The 9,329-nt window shown below is 35.8% G+C and overlaps 1 non-coding gene across 1 annotated transcript; it reads right to left on the reverse strand.

The window, feature by feature from the left end:
• Positions 1 to 5,083: 5,083 nt before the first annotated feature.
• Positions 5,084 to 5,298, reverse strand: LOC111767662 (small nucleolar RNA U3). The gene has a single exon (XR_002799472.1). It is a non-coding gene; the product is annotated as a small nucleolar RNA U3 (small nucleolar RNA).
• Between the last annotated feature and the right edge of the window lie 4,031 nt (positions 5,299 to 9,329).

Here is a 9,329-nt window from a genome sequence, read left to right on the forward strand (position 1 = left end):
TTTGAGATATTGACAGACTATTTTCCAAAGTGGCTGCACCATTGTAACCACCAGCAGTGTACAAAGGTTCCAGGTTCTCCAGATCTTTGTCAACACTTGCTATTATCTGTCTTTTTGATTATAGCCATTCTAGTGTGTGTAAATAGCATCTCATTATGGTTTTGATTTGCATTTTCCTGATGGCTAGTGATGTTGAGCATCTTTTCATTTGCTGTTAGCCATTTCTATGTATTCTTTGGAGAAATATCTATTCAGCTCTTTTGCCCAGTTTTGAATTGGGTTGTCTTTTTATTGTTGAGTTGTAATCGTTCTTCATATATTTTTGATACAATCTGTTGTAGATATATTATTTGCAAGTTTTTTCTCCTATTCTGTGGGCTATCTTTTCACTTTTTTACTGAAGTTGGGAAGAGTGAGCCCTACTACTTTGTTCTTCTTTTTCAAGATTGTTTTGGTTCTTGTGGGTCTCTTGCATTCCCATGGGAATTTTAGAATCAGCTTGTCAATGTCTATAAAGGAGACAGCTGGGACCTGATAGGGATTGAGTGGAATCTGTTGATCGGTTTGGGTAGTACTGCCATCTTAGCAATGTTAAATCTTCTGATATATGAACATAGAGTGTTTCCATCTATTTAGATCTTTTAAAATTTCTCTCGATAATGTTTTGTAGTTTTCAGAGGATACAGTTTGCTTTTCTTTTGTTAAATCTATTCCGAGGCATTTAGATGACAGATTTTTAGTGAAGACCTGAGGGGGTTTTATGAGGTGAGTACATGAGCTTTATTGAGTGCACGGACTTGGTGATCTTATTGTGGTGGTTCCCACAGATGACTGTTTTTCTTCCTCCTAGTTTGTAGCCATGTTCTAGGTAGAATTCCCTAGAGGGTTGAATTCTGATGGAGTGAAGAGGGACTGTTATGGTTCTGAACAAATCATAACTTCTTTTTTTTCTTTACTTTTTATTACAAAGTAATACATTTGCTGTAAAAATTCACACACTACCAAATCACTTAAATAAAAACTACTACTCCATGCTTATTCTCCCCAGATTTCACTCACTGAGGTTTTTAAAGAAAAACTATAGATATAATTTTAAGAATAAAGTGAGATCACCCATGAATTTTCTGTATCCTGCTTTTTAAACTTAACAGGTTATGAGAATTTCCATGTCACATATAAATCTGCTCTTTTAAAATAGCTGTGTTAGATTGAATTATACCAGTGTTCCATAATTGAACTTTATTGGTGGCTCTTAGGCTATTTCCAATAGTTTTCGACTACACACTATGCTTAACAGGTTTTAATATGGGCTCCTGTTCTTGTGTTTCATGTTTGTTTTTTTTATTAGAAAACTTTTTTTTAAAATTGAGGTCATAATAGTTTACAATGTTGTGAAATTTCAGTTGTACATTATTATTTGTCAGTCAACATATGAATGTGCCCCTTCACCCCTTGTGTGGACCACCCCCCAACCCCCTTCCCCCTGGTAACCACTAAACTATTCTCTTTGTTGGTTTGTTTATCTTCCCCATAAGAGTGAAATCGTGCAGTGTTTGTCTCTCTCTCTTTGGCTTATTTGGCTTAAGATAATACCCTCAAGGTCCATCCATGTTATTGCAAATGGGATGATTGTGTCTTTTTTATGGATGAGTAGTATTCCGTATATCCCCACACCTTCTTTATCCAATCATCAGTCAATGGGCTCTTGGGTTGCTTCCATGTCTTGTCTATTGTGAATAATGCCGCAATGAACATAGGGGTGCATAGATCTCTTTGGATTCTTGATTTCAAGTTCTTTGGGTAAATACCCAGTAGTGGGATAGCTGGGTCATAGGGTATTTCTATTTTCAATTTTTTGAGAAATCTCCATACTGTTTTCCATAGCGGCTGCACCAGTTTGCATTCCCACCGGTAGTGTATGAGGCTTCCCTTTTCTCCACAACCTCTCCAACATTTGTTATTTTTTGTCTTGGTGATTATAGCCATTCTCACAGGTGTAAGGTGGTATTTTAGTGTCATTTTGATTTGCATTTCCCTGATGATTAGAGATGTTGAATGCCTTTTCCCGTGCCTATTGGCCATCTGTATATCTTATTTGGATAAATGTCTGTTCATATCCTCTGCCATTTTTGATTGGGTTGTTTGTTTTTTTGTTGTTCAGTTGTGTGAGTTCTTTATATATTATGGAGATTAACCCCCTGTTGGATATATGATTTGTAAATATTTTCTCCCAATTGGTGGCTTGTCTTTTCGTTTTGATCCTGGTTTCCTTTGCCTTGCAGAAGGTCTTTAGTCTGATGAAGTCCCACTTGTTTATTTTTTCTTTTGTTTCCCTTGTCCAAGTAGACATGGTATTTGAAAAGATCCTTCTAAGACCGACATTAAAGGGTATACTGCCTGTATTTTCCTTTAGCAGTTTTATGGTTTCCCTTCTTACCTTCAAGTCTTTGATCCATTTTGAGTTATTTTTTGTGTATGGCAAAAGTTAATGGTCTACTTTCATTCTTTTGCATGTGGCTGTCCCGTCTTCCCAACACTGTTTATTAAGAGACTTTCCTTTCTCCATTGTATGTTCTTGGCTGCTTTGTCAAAGATTAGCTGTCTATAGATGTTTGGTTTTCTTTCTGGGCTTTAAATTCTGTTCCGTTGATCAGAATTTGTTTTGTACCTGTACTGTGCTGTTTCAATTACTATAGCTTTGTAGCTTATTTGTAGTTTATTTTGGAGTCAGGGATTCTGATGCCTCCAGCTTTGTTCTTTTTTCTCAGGGTTGCTTTAGCTATTTGGGGTCTGTCATTGCCCCATATGAATTTTAGGGTTCTTTGTTCTGTGAAGAATGTCTCTGGGATGGATTGCATTGAATCTTTAGATTGCTTGAGGTACTATGGACGTTTTAACTATGTTTATTTTTCCAATCCGTGTACATGGAATATCTTTCCACTTCTTTGTGTCATCATCGATTTCTTTCAGTAATGTCTTACAGTTTTCATTGTATAGGTCTTTCACCCCTTGGTTAAATTTATTCCTAGATATTTTATTCTTTTTGTTGTGATTGTGAATGGGATTGTTTTCTTGAGTTCTCTTTCTGTTAGTTCATTATTAGAGTATAGAAAGGCAGCTGATTTTTCTAAGTTCATTTGGTACCCTGCAACTTTGCTGTAGTTGTTGATTATTTCTAATAGCTTTCCAATGGATATTTTAGTGTTTTCTATATGTAAAATCATGTCATCTGCAAACAGTGAGAGTTTCACTTCTTCATTGCCTATTTGGATTCCTTTTATTCTTTTTCTTGCTGAATTGCTCTGGCCAAAACCTCCATACTGTGTTGAATAAGAGTGGTGAGAGTGGGCACCCTTGTCTTGTTCCTGTTCTCAGAGGGATGGCTTTCAGTTTTTCTCCATTGAGTATGATGTTGACTCTGGGTTTGTCATATATGGACTTTATTATATTGAAGTATCTTCCTTCTCTACCCATTTTATTGAGAGTTTTTTTTTATCATAAATGGATGTTGAATCCTGTCAAATGCTTTCTCTGCATCTATTGAGATAATAATGTGGTTTTTATTCCTCATTTTGTTAATGTGGTGTATGTGTCACATTGCTTGACTTGTGGATGTTGAACCATCACTGTGTCCCTGATATGAATCCCACTTGATCATGGTGTATGATCATTTTAATGTATTTGTGTATTTGGTTTGCCAATATTTTGTTGAGAATTTTTGTATCTATGTTCATCAGGGATATTGGCCTGTAATTTTCCTTCTTTGTGTTGTCCTTGTCTGGTTTTGGTATCAGGGTGATGTTGGCCTCATAGAATGTGTTAAGAAGTGATCCATCATCCTCAATTTTTTTTGAAGAGTTTGAGAAGGATAGGTGTTAAATCTTCTTTGAATGTTTAGTGGAATTCTCCAGAGAAGCCCTCTGGTCCTGGACTTTTATTTTTTCTGAGTTTTTTTTATTACTGTTTCAATCTCTTTACTTGTGGTTCGTCTACTCAGATTGTCTATTTCTTCTTGATTCAGTTTTGTGAGGTTGTATGAGTCTAAGAATTTATCCATTTCTTCTAGGTTATCCAATTTGTTGGCATGTGGTTTTTCATAGTATTCCCTTATAATCCTTTATATTTCTGTGGTATCCATTGTAATTTCTCCTCTTTCATTTCTAATTGTGTTTCATGTTTTATTAAATACTTGGAAAAAACATAAGAGTAAAAAGAAAGGTAGTTTTTTAAATTAAAGTTTTATTGAGATATGATTGACCCTCAAGCAACTGCAAATATTTAAACTATACAACTTAGTACATTTTGACATATGTGTGCACCATGAAACCATCACCACAATAGAGATAGTTAACATTCTCGTCATTCCTCGAGTTTCCTTGTGCCCCTTTGTAATTCCTCCCTCTAGTCCTTCTGCACCCTTTCTCATCCCCAGGTAACCACCCATCTGCTTTCTGTCTCTATAGATTAGTTTGCATTTTCTAGATTTTTACATAAATGGAATAATACAATATGTACTGTGTTTTGGTCTGGATTCTTCAGTCGTGTTGTGAGTAGCAATATTTCGTCCCTTTTTATTGCCAAATGGTATTCCATTGTATGGGTATACCACAATTTGTTTATCTATTCAATTTGTAGCAGGCATTTGGGTTGTTTCCAGTTTGGAGCTATTGCAAATAAAGCCTCTGTGGACATTTGTGCCTTTGTATGGACATACGCTTTCTTTTCTCTTGGGTGAATACCTACGAGTGGAATGGCTAGATTGCATGGTAGGTGTATGTTTAACTTTTAAAGACACTGCCAAACTGTTTTCCAAAGTGGTTGAACCATTTTATATTCCTACAGATAGTGTATAGGTGTTCCAGTCACTCTACCTTCTCACCAATGCTTGTGATCAGTCTTTTTAGTTTTAGCCCTGCTAGTAGGCATGTAGTAGTATTTTACTGTGGTTTTGATTTGCATTTTCCTAATGACTACTAATGGTGTTGAGCATCTTTTCATGTACTTATTAGCCATCCACATATCTTTTTGGTAAATTATTTGTTCAAATCTTTTGACTGTTTTGTATATTTATTTATTTATTTTTTCTACTCAGACAGCATCCTCCCCCGTCTTACTCTCCCAAAGGAGGAGAAGAATGATCATCACTGGCAAATGGCAGTTGCAGAAGCAACACCAAGAGCCGGCTTCATGCTCAGGAGAGAAGGCTGCGCCTCCTCTTCATGGTTTTGGGTACTCTACACGTTCAGAGAAACTTCTCTAGTAACAAACTATAGAAATGATCCCTGAAAGTATAATCTTGACTGTTTTTTAATTGAGTTGTTTGTCTTCATATTATTGAATTTTAAGAGTTCTTTATATATTCAAGATACAAGTCCTTTGTTGGATTTATGTCCAGCAAATGTATTCTCCCAGTCTCTCTTGGCTATTTAATTTTAAGAGAAGTATGGCCAAAAGATTTCAACAATCCTTTTTCTCAAGCCCTCACACTAACATATGAATTTCTGTTGACCTAACTAAAAAATGATTATAAAGTGGAATTCTGAAGTTGCTGTAAATTTATTTTTAATTTCTAGAGAAGTGACACGTGTAAATTATTGGGGTAGAAAAAAATAACAGCTCATTGGAATCTGTTGTTCTTTATTTGGCCAAGTCACTTTAACACTATAACTGTTGGGTGTGGTAATGAAAGATAAGCATGGTATTTTCATTTTCCCAGGCTGTCTTCTCCTTGGTATTCTTTTTGAGGAGCTGAATAAATGAAAGGAGAAAAGAGTGAACAAGTGCTCTTTCTCTTTAATAACTGTTTTAATAGGTCTGTGATTCTTGCTCATCCCACTCCCCTCAGACGCAGAGTAGTCCATGGGTTAAGAACATGGGGTCTGCTTGGGGGGAGTCTGGCTCCCCTCTTTCCAACTGTGTGACCCTGGGTAAGTTCCTCAACCTCTCTCTGTCTCAGTTTCCTCATCTGAAAAATGAGAATAAAAATAGTATCTAACTAATGAAATTATTATGAGGATTAAATGAATTAAAACATACAAAATATTTGAAATGACTCCTGGCACAACATGATCACCCTAGAAACGTTAGCTCTTATTATTAAGTCTCAATACAACAAATATTATACAGACTCACTGACACATATGCCAGGACGCACTGTTCACAAACACCTACTCAATGAACATTTGAACAGAGAGGCAAAATCCTTGGTTTGTAGAAGGCTTGATTTCAGTAAAAGAAAAAACCATTTCTTTCATAATTTTTGTAATACTACTCAGTATTGGCTCATCTCTTTTTATATATTGGACACAATAATAATAACTAACAATTAATGAATACCTTTTATGTTGAATATGTGCTAGATGAGAGAGAGAGAGACAGAGACAGAGAGAGGGAAAATGTTGGAGGAAATGCCTCTTAGGTAAAGTAACTTGTCTATGAACACAGAGCTGATAAAATTGGCAAAGCTGGAATTCAAAACTAGAGATGTCTGATTTCAAAACCTTGCACGTTGCACTCTGCCACATATTTCTTACTTTATTAATTTCTTATATTCTTTATATTTGTTTATTAGAGGTTGAGAACAAGAAGCTTGATTTCAATACGTGGAAATGTGTAATTTTACAATGTTGCTATCATGTATAGGAATATAACGGGAGTTGCTGGAGTGTTTTGCGTGCTTGTCCTTACAGAGTTCTAAGAATGTCTGGATCACATCCATCACTGAGTCATTGTGTTTAGTATCCTGAAAATGAACTCTTGTTCCTGAAAGTAGAGAAGCAAGCCAAAAAATCAGTCAGGGGAAAAAATCCCTTATGTTTATTAAAGAACATTTGTATTCTAGTTACATCTTTCAAAATTCTCTCCTAATTGTAATATATGTACATTTGGTTAGTGAAAACTTTTTTAGGGCTAAACAATATACTTTTTTTTAATTGAAAACAAAGAGTATCTTCTATTCTTTGTTAATATACGTATATGTATTTAGCACAAACTTTTCAGCCTAGAACAATGAACTTTTTCATTGGTAGCAAGAAATGCAGAAAAATAAGTCTGAGCTCTCAACATGAATGTATTAGAATTATGAAAAAGTATAAGGTTAGACAGGAAGCACAACCAGAAGAAATGTAGATAGAATCATAAACTGTTGTTCATCTCTTGTGCTTGATTTTAGGATAAAGTGCATTTCAGACTTATATTATAGTAAGAAGAATAGTGAAATGTTTATTCAGTAAATATTTGTTTCACCTACTGTGTACTAGGTGAATTCTGGGCTTTAACCTCAAGTTTTAAAATCTAGATTTATTTTGGATTTGAGTTGGACCTTTCACATTACCATAGCACAATGCTGACTGTTTCTAAATCATAAATTCTTTCACAGGGTTGGTTTTAGTAAAATCTCTTCATGTTAGTGTGAAAATAAAAACGTTGGAAACCATTTCCTGATTTGTTCGTTTTCTAGGAAATAATAGTTGATTCTTTATTTATAGAATATTACTATCCTTAGTCAACTTTTATGGATATATATGGATAACAGCATTTCTAACCATGATAGATAGTTGTGTGTTTCAACTGATGTTATAATTCAGGAGCAAATTTATTTTCTGCTGAGAACGTTTATTCTGTCGTCAGCAAAAGCAAACACAATTCATAGGGTTCCATCTTAACACACTGTCAGTCTGTTTCCATTTCAGTGCCTGGTACTCAAGCCAGTCCTGGCTGAAGAAGTTTGGTTACTATAAAACTATCTTAATTTCTTTCTACGTAGAAGGAACAGCCTGCATTGTCATGTTCCTTTTGGACAGCAATACTCCTACTTTTTGGCTCTTTATCTCAATATTAGCATTTAAGCACATGCCTGTGCCAATCCCAAACTTATACTAGGTCTTGCCGTTCACTGTTTCAAGCCATGAAATATCTTTGATCTGAACTGTTTTTAATATTCATTTCCAGGCAGAGTCATTGTACCTTTCTGCCAAATTGCCTGAATGTTAACAGCTTCTTTTTTGAAGAGATTTCATGCACTAGATTTTGTTGTAAAGTTCCTCTTTCTAACCTGTTAAGATACATCATTTCATATATGCTGCTGTCAAATAAGGATGTTGCCCCCAAAACGTGGTCTTTGCCTTTTTTTGCCCTCTTGGGAAATGGCTCTACCATCTGTCTAGTTGCCCAGGTCAGAGACTGGGAAGTTGTCTTTGCCTGCTCTTTCTTTTTTGTCTCTTACATCCAAGATTCTACCAGTTATTGGTGGTTTTATCTCCATGGTATACGTCCTAATTCCATGCCTCTCTGTTCCCATTGCCATTCCTTTAGCTCAGTTCCTCACCATCTCTTGCGTGGACTGTATAGCCTCCTATATGGTCCCCTTGGCTCTAGTCTCCAGTCTCTCCAACCCCTTCTTCCGTATTGTTTCTAGAATAATGTGTCATTCCTTTGCTTAATAATCTTAAGTGGCTTCTCAGTGTTTTCAGGATATAATCCAAAAGATGACATATGAGGTTCTTTGATTTCTGTTATTGTTTCTATTATTGTCTAGTTAGGGTCAAGGAGGACTTAACTGATAAAAAAGTCTTTGATACACACATTCACGTAAACACACATGCATATTCACACATGTAATTTGTGTGTGACATAGACCCGTGCTCTCTTTGTTTCAGGTCACCTCTTTCCACAATGGTTTTTGGCATCAATGCCTTGTTTACCAAACCCTCTCAATCTTTAGGTCCCACAGTGAGTCTCTCTAGGCTGAACCAGTATAGATATGGAAACAAAGGCAGAGTGAAAACAAAAGGTAGAGTAAAAAAACCTTTGAAATAATGTAATAGAAATATGAAAGCAAACTCAGCCTTTTACATTGATTACTAGGCAATTATCTTGGACTTTGGATATTGTTAGTCATTAACTCATGAATCTTGAGTAAGATGTAATAAAAAGTATTGTCAAAGGAACCTTAATAGGAGTATCTTTAAGGTATTCTTTAAATTATGTATACTACACATGTCTGTAGAATTCACATTAAGCTATATATTGATTGCTTTATCTAAGTCATTCATTCATTCATTATTTCATTCCATAAATGTTTCTGAGGGTCCACCATTATCCACCAGGTTCAAAGGTGAATACAAGATGAACAAGGGGCCTCCCTGAAGTCCCACAGATTACAAAACACTGTGATAAGGGCCCCACCCAAAGCATAATGGGGTGCTATGGTAATACATAGAAGAGACTCCTGCCTCGGTCTGCCTAGGGTCAGGGGGCACCTCGCAGAAGAGGAGGTTTTTGAGCTGAGTTTTGAAGGCTGAGGTGGATTTTCTCTCCTGAACACAGAG

Source organism: Equus caballus, chromosome 13, assembly GCF_041296265.1.
Source record: "Equus caballus isolate H_3958 breed thoroughbred chromosome 13, TB-T2T, whole genome shotgun sequence".
Classification (NCBI taxonomy): Eukaryota; Metazoa; Chordata; class Mammalia; order Perissodactyla; family Equidae; genus Equus; species Equus caballus.